General features: G+C 44.1%; 1 pseudogene; it reads left to right on the top strand.

Moving 5' to 3' along the window:
• The first annotated feature begins 1,777 nt into the window (after positions 1-1,777).
• On the top strand, positions 1,778-13,641 carry LOC140219971 (uncharacterized; annotated as a pseudogene).
• Positions 13,642-15,450: the final 1,809 nt, after the last annotated feature.

Below are 15,450 nucleotides of genomic sequence, written 5' to 3'. Positions count from 1 at the left end.
TTTTCGCTACCAGCGTCACAACGCCAGGCGCGGCATGCGCGCCTCAAAAGTATCCAACAAAATAACATTAAATTAATAATGCTGGGTGTCGCGTACTTGTCCCCGCAAGATTCACTCCACGCGAAACTAACAGTGTCACTCTGCCAAGCTGCTTTTCGTTAACTGCGTCACAACGCCAGGCACTACGTGAGTACCTCAAAAGTATACCAAAAGGTAACAGAATATTTACAACAATGCTCGGTGTCAGAGAAAGCGTCATGGACTTGTCCCAGTAAGATTTAGTACGCACGAAACTGACTGCGTTACACGACTGAGCTGCTTTTCACCACCTTCGTCACAACGCCAGGCCCTACGTGCTTGCCTCAAAAGTATCCCAAAATATAACCCAAAAAATATTATTGCTGGGTGTCAGAGAAAGCGTCATAAACTTTTCCTAGTAAGATTTACTCCACGCGAAACTAGGAGCGTCACACTGCCAAACTGCATTTCACTAACTGCGGCACAATGCCAGGGAATACGTGCATGCCTCTAAAGTGTCACAAAAAGTAATGAAATAATTGCAATAATGCTGCGTGTCAGAGAAAGCGTCATGAACTTGCCCCAGACGAATTCACTACACGCGAAACTGCGTCACATGGCCGTGCTGCTTTTCACTAACTGCGTTACAGCGCCAGGCGCGAAATCCGAAAATAACGAAACAATTACAATAAGGCTCGGTGTCAGAGAAAGCGTCATGAACTTCTCGCAGTAAGTTTCACTCCACGGTAAGCTGACTGCGTCACACGGTCGAGCTGCTTTTCACTAACAGCGTCACAACGCAAGGCGCGGTGTTCGTGCATCACAAGTGTTCCAAAAGTTAACGAAACAATTACAATAATGCTCGGTGTAAAAGAATACGTGATGAACATGTCCCTGTAAAACTCACTACCCGCGATATTGGCTGCTTCACATGGCCGATATGTTCTTCGCTAACTGCGTCACAACGCCAAATGTGGCATGCTTGCCTCAAAACTATCGCAAAAATATCCAAAAAAATTATTGTGCTGCGCGTCAGAGAAAGAGTCATGAACTTGTCCCAGTAAAATTCACTACACGCGAAACTGCGTCACATGGCCGAGATGCTTTTCACGAACTCGTCATAATGCCAGGCACTACGTGCGTGCCTCAAAAGCATACCAAAAGGTAACTAAATATTTAGAATAATGCTCGGTGTCAGAGAAAGCGTCATGGACTTGTCCCAGTAAGATTTGCTACGCACGAAACTGAGTGGGTCATACGACTGAGCTGCTTTTCACGAACTGCGTGACAACGCCAGGCACTACGTGTGTACCTCAAAAGTATATCAAAATGTATCGAAAAAATTAATATTCCTTGGTGTCAAAGAAAGCGTCACGAACTTGTCCCACTAAGGTTCACTACGCGCGAAAGTAACAGCGTCACACGACCAATCTCCTTTTCGCTAACTGCGTCACAATTCCAGGCACCACCTGCATGCCTCTAAGGTATCGGAAAAATTAGAGAAATAATTCCACTAATGCTCGGTGTCAGAGAAGGCGTCATGAACTTGTAGCAGTAAGATTCACTACACGGGAAACTGACTGCGTCGGACGGCCGAGCTGCTTTTCACGAACAGCGTCACAGCGCCAGGCGCGGTGAATTTCAAGAGAATCCCAAAAAGTTACGAAATAATTACAACCCTATTGAACATTTGCCTGTTGCTGGGCATAGTGGAATCCATCATCATGGTTGATTATCGAAATGGGTGGCATGCTGGGCGATGGTTCGCATGGTGGGTGACGGGCGGCACGGTGGGTCCTGGACGGCACTGTGCGAGCTGGGTGACACGGTGGCACAGGGTGGCACGTTGGATATAATCGTGGGCACAGCACGTCAAAGGCATTTTGTCTGATAAATTGAAGGAGCAGCCATTGCTATTGGAAAGCTCATTACGGGCTATCTTCATGTGATGTCGAGTCTTGTGAAGTGTACAGTCTGTATGTACATACGGCCAAGTATGCAGCAGTTTCCATGCCATAAAGAATCAATATGTTAAGCACCATACTATGTTGCATATTATCACGCTTAATTGAAAGTAAAGGTCACTAGCCTTGAACTCTATTTTGCATTCGCTTGCCACGGTGACCTGCTTATGTAAAAAAAAAAAACCCGCAGGAGCTTTCACAGTGAAGCAAGGTGAGGTGGTGCTGGTGGCCGCATTGGGTGATCACATATGTATTTCTCCAGGCGGTCTAAAAGATGAGCGCACTAAATAAAGAAATAAATTGTTTTTGCACTGATTTGTAGCAATAAATGAATGAAGGAAATCTGCTGTCATCACAAGTAAAAAATCGATACAATAAACATTTTACATAACAAAATTCAACAAATGTTACACACAAACATATGCTACCCAGTGCGCAAACGAAAGCAGCTTTATTGGCAGTCAGAATTCATACACATGCATCACATTGTTTTGCAGGTTTACATGCGATTTTTGCATCTGTCGTTTTGCCAAAGCCCCCCTCTTCTCATAGGGAAGTTGTCACCATCATCATCATCATAATCACCATCATAATCATCATCCTACTCATGTCCACTGCAGGACGATGGCCTCTCCCAGCGATCTATAATTACCCCTGTCCTGCGCCAACCGATTCTAAATAGCACCCGCACATTTCCTAATTTAGTCGCACCACCTAGCCTTCTGCCGTCCTCTACTGCAGTTCCCTTCTCTTGGAACCCATTACGTCACCCTAATGGTCCAACGGTTATCTAATCTGCGCATTACATGACCTGCTCAGTGCCATTTTTTTCTCCTAATATCTATTAGAATATCGTCTATGCCCGTTCGGTCTCTGATGGATACTGCTTTCTTTTTGTCTCTTAAAGTTATGCCTACCATTCTTCGTTCCATCGCTCTTTGCGCGGTCCTTAACTTGTTCTCAAGCTTCTTTATCAGTCTCCAAGTCTCTGCGCCATATTTCAGCACCGGTAAAATGCACTGATTCTATACCTTCCGTTCCAATGATAACGGTAAGCTCTCAGGAGCTCATGATGTCTGCCGTATGCGATCCAACCCATTTTTCTTCTTCTGTGAATTTCTTTTTCATGGTCCGGATTCTCTGTGATAAGTTGACCTAGGTAAACGGACTCCTCCACAGACTCTAGAGGCTGACTTGCGATCGTTGACTCTTGTTCCGTTGCCAGGTGATTTATCATTATTTTTGTCTTCTGCATATTAACCTTCAGTACCACTCTTACACTCTCCCTGTTAAGGTTCTCAATTATTTATTGCCACTCGTTTGCATTGTTGGTGAATAGAACAATTTCATCGGCAAACCCAAGGTTGTTGAGGTATTCGCCGTCGATCTTTACTCCTAAGTCTTCCCAGTTTAATAGCTTGAATACTTCTTCTCAGCACGCAGTGAATAGCATTGGAGAGATTGTGTCTCCTTGTCTGACCCCTTTCTTTATAGGTATATTCCTACTTTTCTTGTGTAGAATTAAAGTGGCCGTGGAATCTCTGTAGATATTTTCTAGTGCATTGAGGTAAGTGGTCTGTACTCCTTGATTATGCAATGCCTCTATGACTGCTGGTATCTCTACTGAATCAAATGCTTTTTTTTAATCTATGAAAGCCATATAAAGAGGTTTATTGTACTCTGCGAATTTCTTGATAACCTGGCTAATCCCATGGATGTGATCCATTGTAACGTTTCCTGAAGCCAGCCTGCTCCCTTGTTTGACTAAATTCTAGTGTTGTCCTTATTCTATTGGAGATTATTTTGGTAAGTATTTTATATTATACTGGGAGTAAGCTAATGGGCCTATAATTTTTTTAGTTCTTTAACGTCGCCCTTTTGTGGATTAGTATAATGTTTGCATTCTTCAAGTTTTCTGGGACCCTTGCAGTCGATTGACATTTCGCATAGAGAGCCGCCGCTTTTCCTAGCGTTATGACTCCTCCATCTTTGATCAAATCGAACGTTATTCTATCCTCTCCCGCTACTTTTCCCCGTTTCATGCCTTGCAAGGCTTTTCTGACCTTATGTCTAGTTATAGGAGGAGTTTCTGTATACTGTTCATAATTGTTTTGAATAGAGCGCTCATGAGTCGTCTGGGTGTTGTAAAGGTCTGTATGGAATTCTTCCGCTGCATTTAGTATATCTTCGACATTGCTGATGATATTACCCGCCTTATCCTTTAGTATATACATCTTGGTTTGTCCTATGCCAAGTTTCCTTCTCACTGATTTCAGGCTGCGTCCATTTTCTTAGGGGTTGTTCAGTCTTTCTCACGTTATAGTTTCCAATATCACTTATTTTCGCTTTGTTGATCAGTTTTCACAGTTCCGCGAATTCTACATTATCTCTTGACTTGGACACTATCATTCTTTGTCGTTTCTTTATTAGGTCTTTTGTTACTTGAGAGAGCTTGCCTACTGGTTGCCTTGGTGCCTTGCCTACCACTAGAATTGCTGCCTCTGAAGCCAGTTTCATTACGGTTTCATTCATTTTCTCTGTGTCAAGATTATGATCTCTCTGTTCTAAGGCTGCATATTTGTTCGCAAGTACCAGCCTAAATTTGTCTGCTTTTACCCTTACTGCCTCTAAGTTGACCTGTATTTTCTTGACTAATTTTCTCTTGCTCTGTTTAAATTGAGGTGGATCCTGGCCCTCACTAACCTATGATCACTACATTTTACCCTACCTATTACCTGAACATCCTGCACTATGCTGGGATCGGCAGAAAGTACGAAATCAATTTCATTTCTTGTTTTACATTATGGCTCTTCCCGGTCCATTTTCTGTTACTACGTTTCTTGAAAAAAGTGTTCATAATTCTCAGCCTATTCCTTTCTGCGAATTCTACCAGCACCTCACCTCTAGCATTGTTTGAATCGACACCGTAGTTGCCAATTGCCTGTTAACCCGCCTGCTTTTCCCCCACTTTTGTATTGAAGTCCCCCATTACTACTGTATACCGCGTTTTCACTTTTCTCATCGCTAATTCAACATCTTCATAAAACTGATCTACTTCGTCGTCGTCGTGACTGGATGTTGGAGCGTAGGTTTGTACTATCTCTGATCTATACCTTTTATTGAGTTTATTACGACTACTGCTACCCTCTCGTTGATGCTGTAGAATCCGTCAATGTTGCCCGCTACGTCTTTATAGATTAGGAATCCTACCCCTTATTGCTCCTTATCCGGGAGACCTCTATGGCAGAGGACATGGCCGTTATTCAGCAATGTGTAAGCCTCACGAGGTCTTCTAATCTCACTAAGGCCAATAATATCCCAAACAATGTCTGATAGTTCTTCGAAGAGTCCTGCTAAGCTTGCCTCACTCGAGAGGGTTCGGGTGTTAAACGTTGCAAGGGTCAGTTTCCGAAGGCGGCCTGTCCGGGCCCAGATATTTTTAGCGCCCTCTGCTGCGTTGCAAGTTTGACCGCCTCCTACGCCAGGTGCTCCGCAGCCACTGGAGATTGAGGGCCATTTCATTGAGGAGATCATTTCAATAGGGATGTTGTGGCCGAATACTGCACCAGGGAGGCCGATTCCTGCTCTGGTAAGGGAGTGTCTTTGGTCAAGCTTAGTGGGCCTTCCTAATTTGGTTGTACTTGGATTAGTATAGCCCCACTCGCTCTCGGCATCTTTCGCCGGTGTCAGGTGCCACTCCTAGCTTGCAGATGTAGTGCACTGGAGGATGTCATACGCAGGCACACCATCGTTAAAAAAAGAGAAAAAAAGAAAAAGGAATAGAGGGGCGGATTTGCACTTCCGACTACCGTAACCGAGCAGAAGACATAGCTCAGTAAGATAATGCCGTACGCGGCTAGGCAGTTCGTACGCCCTTTGTGCATTTTTGCTGATCGGTATAGGTTGCACGACATAATGTCAATTCTCGGTCGCCCTAGCATCTTGTTCGCGCATTTTACGCCTGGACGCCGACTTGAGCGCGCCTTGGTACACGATATATTTTTGCTAAATTTGAACAGTGCTTAACACTTGGATGGATGGATGGATACAACTTTCTTGTACATCCGGCAAGGTTTAACGCGACCCGGGCTCAGGTCTCCCACGGAGGAACGTCAAGGCCCTGCCTTAACGCCGCCTCACGGGCTTGCTGGACTGCCCACATCTGGATTCCGAGGTCTGAGCTGCGCAGAGCGGCGGCCCACCTCGACGACAGGGTCTCTGGAGTAACTGCCATCCCTCCTTTAACTACATTGCACTCCCACATCATGTGTTTGAGTGTTGCTGGTCCTTCCTGGCACAATTTGCACGTGTCGTCCTGATGCTTATCTGGGAAGATACGTTTGAGGCGGAATGGATTAGGGAACGTGTTTGTCTGGAGTTGTCGCCAGGTGACGGCCTGCCTCCTGTTCAATTTGGGACTCGGCGGTGGGTATATCCTTCTGGCGTTCAAATATGCACTGGTGATGTCGTTGTATCTGGTGAGCCTGTCCCGTTCTGCTCGAGAAGCGTTAAGCGTTCGCTTATCACTTGTGCGTAAAAATAAAAAGGCAAACGTTTTTCAGCACTTACCAAGAGTTCCAGAGTTCCGTATGATTCGCTCGTCGCGTCTGCTTGTCTCTTGTCGTCCGAACACTCGTGTTCCCGGGTGGCTATTCAGAATGTTCAGTCGCACTACCACGCCGAGATTCGCACAAAGCAGGCAACCTCGACGGCTCTCAGTGGTGTCTTCATCTTTTCTACAGCTTTGTACAGGGATTATGCTAGAGCTAATGAGATGGAGGGAATGAAGGGCACGGGGGAGGTACCTGACGTCATAGTTTTCCTGGGAACGCAGCGAGCCTAAGCACTAGGGAGACGGGAGTTGTATGCCTCCTTTAACCTACAGTGGTGCCTTCTTCGATCAGTTAAGGCTGACCAATCTGAGCTCGGTTAAACCGCACACATAGCACTCAACTCGCGAAACCGGGTAAATAATAACCTGCACGTGTACGTGAGTGGCCATAAATAACTGACGAAAAAAATTACAACTGTTTCAAGAAACATTTTCCCCATATGGACGGTCGTGGCGAAGATATGTAATTCCCTGTTATAACGATAAACTAGAAAAGAAAATATTTAAAGAAAAGGAAGAAAAAGGAAGAAAATTCGGGACTTCAACTCGTGACCCCTGGTTCTTAGTCGGACAGATGGCTCAGTCAGTTGGTCCGCCTGACCCCAGGTTATTTGAATCGGCATAGCTCCTGTCCAGAACGTCGTACTTACGTGCAAAGAGCCTGACGTTGTCCGCAATTGTCGATTTTTGGTATGAAGGTATAGTGGTTGGAAGGCATACTCTCTTAGAAAAAAAGCCGACCGACGATGACAGGAAACTCGAGCAGCTCTAGAGACTAGGAAAAACTTAAGCAGGAGCGAGGCGAGCGCCGCACGCTTAGCGCCTTAGCGTGGAAAACTCGCCCGTGTAACCATCCCAAGGAATGCTGCTCGCGAGAGCAAAATGCCTTTGTTTAATTATGATAACCCTAATATCACTATTTTTGAAAAGGGAACAGCCCACAGAGCTGTGCTACGAGTGCTATAACTGATAATGTTCTATACTTTTTTTAATTTATGGGATCGAATGCGAGCACTGTTTACTTGTTTCTGCGTGTAGTAGTTGAGAGAATGAGTTTAAGGTAGGAAAAAAAAGAAAAAGGTAAAAGAAAACTACTCAAACATAATTGCAGCGCCGTGGTTCTAAAGCACACGCGAGGGAGAGAAACGGAAGGAAATATAAACGTGCGGGGCGATGGTGCGCAAGCAAAAAACTGGCTTAGTAAATTTAGAGACTTGAGAAAAGGTTACGTTGACAAAAGATAACACGGCGAACAGAACTCCAATACGACAAAAGAAATTATTGAGACATGCATAATTCCCTTGAACTAAGTATGGTTTTCGAGAGAAATGCCACTGATTATTGAAAATTGTACCAAGATGAGGGAATATAAGATAGTCGCCGCGCTTACCGAGAGGACCGCGCTCGCACGAGACTACACCAGGCACCTTATTGAGACATAGACCTCTGTAGCCAGCACAAAGCCCCTTGTTCAGCTGGCCGGGCGCAGATCAATTTCGTTCAGATCGCCCAAGGCTGCGCGGGCACTATTTAGTTTGAATCGAGCGAACTCTAGAGACTAAGAAAAGCTTAATCCGGTGGGAGGCGAGTTTACTCAGATAGCAAATGTACTCAAAGGCTTATGGGGTCGAGCTTTGGCTTCTGATTTTGCATAATTTGTCTACTCTTTGACAACCCCAATTCCTGTCAGATTGGGAGAGCCCCGCTTGAGAGAGTCGGAGAGCCTTGATGGGAGAGTCAGAATGCTCATCCATCAGGGAGCGAAACGGAAAAGAGTAATTGTCAAGACCATCTTTGGTTATGAGGTACAATGAGTGGGAATAAACTTGGCTAGGCGCTACGTACTTATGGACCGGAAATAATTGCAGAGAGAAAAATAAAGAGTTGGTGGAACGCATAAGTGCTGATAATAAAGCTGAAGAGTCTGTCGAATTCAATAAGACGATCTTATACGGATGCGGGAACCTTATAAACCACGTAGGTTAAACTTTGGGGGGAGGGGGATTTCTCAATGTGGAGCGACGTTATCGTAGGGTAAAATTGCGCTGTATCTCGGCCCAAATCGAACGCCGCGCGTTGCTGCTGACGCTGACGATGCGAGCGGAAACCGGAAGCCGCGGCGTAGTGACGTCAACACTGGTGCTCCGTTCCTTCGCAGTCTCCACGACCGTGCCTGACCGTGCTTGTTTCTGCTAGCGTGCCGTCATAAGCTGCTTTGATCGACCCTGAGTTCCTTTGTTTGTGTGTTTACATGTATTTAGAGTGGTAGTCAACGTGCGCAGCATCAATTGCAGTGGTGGGCCGATCATGCCGGCTTTCTGCGCAGCCTATGGTTGCACATACACCAGCGGCCGCGGCGATGTTGTCTTCCATTGCTTCCCGCAAGACAAGAAGCTTTTAACGAAGTGGGAGGCTGCTGCGAAGCGAAAGAATTTCAAGCCCTCAAGAACAACTGTGTTCTGCTCCAACCGCTTCCGTGACGACGATTACTACCATAATTTATAATAATGCGTGCGTTGGGTTTGCCAGTTAAAAGGAAGCTTTAGATCGGGCCCAACTCCGACGCGGCCTATTCAAATACATGTAAATCGCAAGAACGTTTTATGAGATAACCCCAGGACTGATTTTAATGAAGTTTGTTGCATTTGAAAGAGAAAGTTAAATGCTAGTGACTATCGGGAGCGCAATTCCGATTTAGCGCTTGAATTTTCTTTAAAAAATTTTCAAATATTTGACTGCCTGAAAAAAATAGAAGCACGAAGTTTACAAAATCATAGCTCTGCATCACGAACTGATATCGGGAACGATATCATTCAAAGCGGACAAATTTGATTTGTCATTTGACATCTTAAGTGAACTTGTTACGTTGGTTACAAGGGTTCTGCAAAAGTTATATTTCCCTAATAATAATGTTCTTTATATTCATCTGTAACGTATAAATTTTGTCCGCTTTAGATGTACTATTAGATGCAATTCACCGAATCGTATTATCGTTTTTCGTTGTTGAGTTACAGAGTTGTAAACTTGATAGTTTCGCTTTCGGAAAATTTTCGACTTTGCCAATTTTTAATAAAACATTGACGACATAACTCAAAAACTCGAAACAAGCAGTCACTAGATTTTAAGTTTTTCTTTAAAATGCAATAAACCTCGTCAAATTTTGTGCAGTGGTTGCCGAGAAAAAGGAATTCTCCTTTTACATGCATTTAGATAGGCGCACCCAAGCTGACGCTTCCTCTTAAGTTGGCTCGACTTAGGCCCGGCACAGTTCCGTCAGTGTCCCCGTGCACAAGGAGCTCGTTACCGCTGTGAAGGCCAGCTTTCGCGAAAAGAAGGAAGCTTCAGGTAAGAACCTGACTGCGCGAACCATTGTTCAGTGTAGTTTACTACGTGTAAGCTAGCGATTGGGACATTGCTTTTCTCCGACAAATGCAGTTCGAGCTAGTGTACCGCTGTTTGTTAACAGTGAGGCGTTGCGCCTGAATTAAACAGCACTTGTACGAGAACGGTAGCAAACTACACCGCACTAAAAAGCGTTTGAAGGTTAGGCTCGTGCGCAGCTTTCCCACCATATTACGTATCAAGACTGCGGATACGCTATGGGAAATTCGCAACCAGAGGCTGCGCGTCGCGCGTAGTTCTATTCAGAAAGCTCGTACGTGTGAAGAAGTGATACGTAGACGTGTTCACGTGGACCTATATAAGTTCAAGCAGGTTAGGATTCATGTGTAGTCCTTTGTGGCAAAAATATGTGAGAAAATTGTGCGCGCTACCTTTTTTTCGTCCTCGGAGCGCTGAGAAAACGTTTGCCTCGAGAAGGCTGCCGGCTCCCGGCAAATAGAACATAAAAAAACTTGTAGCATGGAGTGGCACAATTAGAAATGAAAATGAGGAAAGCCACAATGCAAGAGACATTTCCTTTATGAACAGGGAAGAGTAGGCTAGTCTGCTTAGCCTCTTAACTTGCAAAGATTCATAACCTTCAAGAGATGTGTCCCAGAGGTCTGCGAGCAGACGTTTTAGCTATATTGCAACCATTAAAGCTTATTCTAGCTGCCCAAATGAATAGAGGTATGGAGAAGCTAACGTATAAATAGATGGTGCCTCTTTACCTAGAGATGGCATGTGTGATTTGCAACGCTGCTGTAAAATTCATCTCTGCCATAAAGCGAGCTTTAAAATTATTTTTGCAGGACATGCAGATTTTACTCGTACTGAAGTGCACTTTCTTTTGCCATGTTTGCAGCAAGAGCATGATATGTTTTTGGCATTTTCAGGTTCTTACTTAACTGTTCGGCAACACGGCTTGCACTGAAGATTGCGCACCAAGTGACTGCACACTAGGTGACTGCACACTAGGTGACTGCGCACCAGGTGACTGTACACCAGATGACAGTGAACATCAAGAATACATGGCAGATGACATCACACATCATGACTGCCTTACAAGAAAGTTACCACTTCGAGACGGTGCCCAAGAACCACCAACATTGAGATCGCATAAAGTTGACGGCAAATGCATTCAAGTTATCATGCGGCCTGCAAACTGCTCTAAGGCATCACAGGCGAGCATGAAAAGAAAAGTCAAATCAAAAGCAGCACAGACAAAGCATTGTGGTGTTTCTATGGGTATCTATGGCCAATTAAATTTAGCGTGCCTTTGTCAGTGTGTACCATCTGCGTGCTTTCAATAAGTGGAATAATTTATGGGCTGTAATAAGGGAATTGTATTTCTGTAATACCGCAAATGTTTTAGCTTCAGTGAAAGCCGAGTTGGTGGACATAGTATTAGTTGAATGAAATGAACGTCATTCAGTCCTGATAACTACTGTTCATGTGCCTCAATATTTTACTGGGTATTGAGGTTGGTCCCTCTATGGTTAGTGCAGCCACCCAGGTACAGCTGGGCACTACAGTGTGTGAAGTAAGCTCCGAGAACAACTGTGATAGCGAGGAACTCGGTCACAATGACGACTCATTCAGCCATGATGACTACTGCCCCTTGAGTGGCTGGAAAAAAGGGTACGTTATGTCAATGCCGAACAATATTACAATGCTTTCGCGATTTGGCTTTTTATGATCGCCCTATGTCATCGAGCACAGCAGACGTAGTTATTTTGCAAGCTCCTTCGGTCTGTGCTACGCACTTTAGCTGAAAGGTTGTTGTTTTTTCCAGGAATATCTACTCCGGGGAAAAGCACTGCAGTGAGAACTGCAGTGACGCTCCTGATAATGAAAGAATTGTTTTAGTCCAGGAGAAACAGCTTAGGATGCTTTCCGATTTCTGCCGCAAGTGGTTTGCACCTCCGACATGTCATGTTCCGTGCCGAGGAATTCTTTTTCAGATTACTATAGTCTCCAAGTCAGGCCACACGATTTCTTGGCAAAATCAAAATTGCATCACGCAGTTCGCTGTGCTCAACCTACGGCTTTCTTCAGCCATGCTATTTTCTGGGTGCAACCCAACTGCTACTCTCCGTATGCTTTCGCTCAGTGGGGTACAAGTATTCGGAGAGAGCACATTTTTCAACATTCAACGTTCTCACCTCTGGCCTGCGATCGGGAGAGTAAGCATATTTCTTAAAAGATATATACAGCAATTGACATGTGCTTACTTTAGTGAGAATCTCCTTTAGGTGAGGAAAAAGGAAGAGCAACTGTTGCTTGTGGATATCGGAGAGCAAACAGTGAGACTTGCAGGCGATGGCCGAGCCGATTCGCCTGGATTAAGCGCATCGGAACATACTTCTTTCTGGATCTTCCACGCAACAAAATATTTCATTTTGAACTTGTGCAGGTTTGTTTAAAGTGTGTTTTAAAACACGCTATATATGAAGCAACCAGTGCTAGAAGATAATTCTGTGCAGCAAATAGTCACTTCACGTTCATCTTGTTTATAGAGGACACACCTTTGTTATGTGTAACTACATACTGAATAGTCACATTTTGCAGTTTAATGAAGTAGGCGCAAGCTGCTATATGGAGCTTTATAACCTGAAACGTAGCCTCAGTTTCCTCCAGGATTAATGCATTGACGTGACATCTATTGTTACTGACCGGCATGCCTAGATAAAGTGTTTTCTTCGGAAGTAGATGTCCGACATCAAGCATGAATTCGATGTCTCGCATGTCGTCAAAGGTATGAAGTCTTCTGTACTTGGCTTAACCAGAATATTTTCACTTACATTATGCATTCTTGCAAGAAAGGCATGCATAATTTTTTTTTAAATTTCAGATGTTCACAAAACGTTGTTTGCTGTGGCAAAAAGAAATGACGCCAAGAGCTCAAGGAGTGGACGCAAGCTGTTCGGAACTACCTCTATTGGTCAGCTGCCTCAAGTGAGGGCCACAAGAAGCTCATTGCTTCGAAGTGGAAATCGCTGTTAAATCATGTCAGAGACATTCATAGCCATGAGGATGCACTGCTTCCATCCTGTCTCCATGGAGAGATTGAACCGCGGAATTGACTTAGCGCAGGTACAGTGCCTTTTGATGGAAATATTACATACACCAGTGAAAAACACATCAGCTGTACCAAGCAGTGTCATGCGAGTACACAGTGTCTGACCAGTTCTGAAATAATGTAGCTTTTTGCCGTTCAATCCGTATAACTTGATCGGCGATTTTTTCTTGCTATGTCGCTGTAGCTCTAATCACATGCACAAGTTTTTTTTTTTTTTTTTTAAGTTGCCAGCTGAAAACAGCCGCATCTCTGGTGTCACAGTCATCCAGACAGATGGCTGGTGTATACACTTGGCACTGGTGCTTCTACGCTTTTCATTCAGTCGAAAACTTTTCAGAAGCTCGAGGGAGTCGCGACTTCCCAGACCCTCCTGAGAGATTTGCCACAACTAGCAGCGAAGTTTCAGACCTATGGTTTAGAAGCTTTTCATAGCGTGCTGCTCCATTTTGCGCCCAAGTTGTGCCAGTAATCTTGAAGGAATGGTGGCAAGGTAACTAAATATTTCGGCTTTGCAGTTGAGTCTCGATGAAACACTGAAATCAAGCAAGTAGTGCATTTCAGTGGAAAAACTGCTTATACCAGATAAATATATGAATACCATATGAAATAAAGAAATGTAATATGCAAACTATACTGAAGCCACAATGTTCATTACAATGTTCAAGTATTCGTGAGGAGCACATTTGTCGTGGCTTGGCTGCTTTTGGAGTCAAAGCCATGGTCCACCGATTGTTTTGCCTGGCTGTATTTTGTTTACCAATCACTGTTTCTACATTCTATGCTGTTTCCTGCATCTCTTGGCTGCATCAATTTGTTTCACGATTGAATGACCCCAAGTGATAAAATGATTAAATGCAACTGTTCCCGGACTCGGTTAGCACACATGCATTACAATGTGAATCGTGAGAGAAGGCAGGCTTGCGCACATGATGACACTTCTAGGCGAATTGTGAAATACTCGAAAGCCACAGGAAGCAATGTGGTTGCCTGTCCTATAAAGGAGCAACCAACACATGGTAAGCTGATAGTATTCCGCTTTATTTGTGCACACATACATTTTTTGTGAAATCATAATGCAGGCTATCCGAAAATACTACTGGATGTGATTATGCTGGATTCTGCGGCAGTGTTACGCGCGAGAAGGACCACAAATGCGAAGATTCCACCACCTCTCAGCAGCCACCTTCCTAAAGCACCAAAGGAAGAGCTTGCAAAGAGGTGAAGAACAAGATTCAACAAATAGTTAGATATATATGGTCTTGTAGCAAAACGTAGTGAAAATGCCAAGAATACGAAAAGCTGGTTTGTTCCTAACACAAGCCATTGTGGACTAATGACAAACTCCCTTTGTGAAAGCTTCACGACATCCTTGTAAATAACTAGGATTGGCTGTTTTTATATTTTGCATGTTCGGCAACCAAATAAAATGACGCTGAATAAAATATACATGTGCTTCCAAATTCACTTTTGACTTATTGTGCTAAAAACTTTAGCTACATGCATTCAAGTTGTAAAGCCAATTGGTAAGTGATGCAAAATTGGTTCACAATGTAAAGAGCGGCACATGCAGTGATTCAGTTCCTTTACTTACACTTGTTTAAATACTCACTTCGACGAAACTTCAAAAATGTTTGAACCATAGATACACTCCATTTTGAGATGGATATTTCTTCCGGATAGCACACAGGACACAAATTGGCAGAATGCGCCTCTTATGCTTGCCCATTCTTCTCCATATGAACCATGCAAATTGCCGATATACAGCATATCTCAAATACCTGTGGAAGTGAAAATTAATTATAATACTGCACAAATCAGATCTATATCAAATTTCACCTGTTTGCGGAGTCTTCGTCACCTTTTTCTGATAAAGTGGTACCTTGCTGCACAAGTGCCACTTCCAGCACAGTCCTGTTCACACAAGCGTCCTTAAATTTTTGTGACCTTGTGATGCATTGCGCATGCTTCTGCTTTTGAGTGATTTCGTTAATTACGTGACAGCAGCAGCACTCCTCTTCATTGTTCGTTGCGATACAGTGATGCCACGAACACCTATTCATAGTGAAGTGTGCTTAAAATGGCATCACTGAACTACCAAAAAAGCTTTTGCATTCATAAACACATGCAAAGAACTAGTTACAAATTAGCAAGTGCCCCTTAGCTTGACACATTATTAAGCACGAAGCACGTGTGCTACAGCCAGCTCTGCAATTCGGCCTGTGCAGTTGCTGTATATGGCCACAGAATGAGAGGACGACTTGCTACTAGCAGGCTTTCTAAACGCAGCGCGAAAAGATCGGAGCACCGAATAGAGGGAGGGGATGGGGTGCGGACGGACGGATGATAACTGCTATTGGAAGGCGTTATGAATACATGAAGTCGCCCAAACCTGG

The sequence above is a fragment of the Dermacentor andersoni genome, chromosome 8 (assembly GCF_023375885.2).
Source record: "Dermacentor andersoni chromosome 8, qqDerAnde1_hic_scaffold, whole genome shotgun sequence".
Classification (NCBI taxonomy): Eukaryota; Metazoa; Arthropoda; class Arachnida; order Ixodida; family Ixodidae; genus Dermacentor; species Dermacentor andersoni.
Note: the sequence above shows the minus strand (reverse complement) of the source record. Positions and strands in the feature narration are given on the sequence as shown.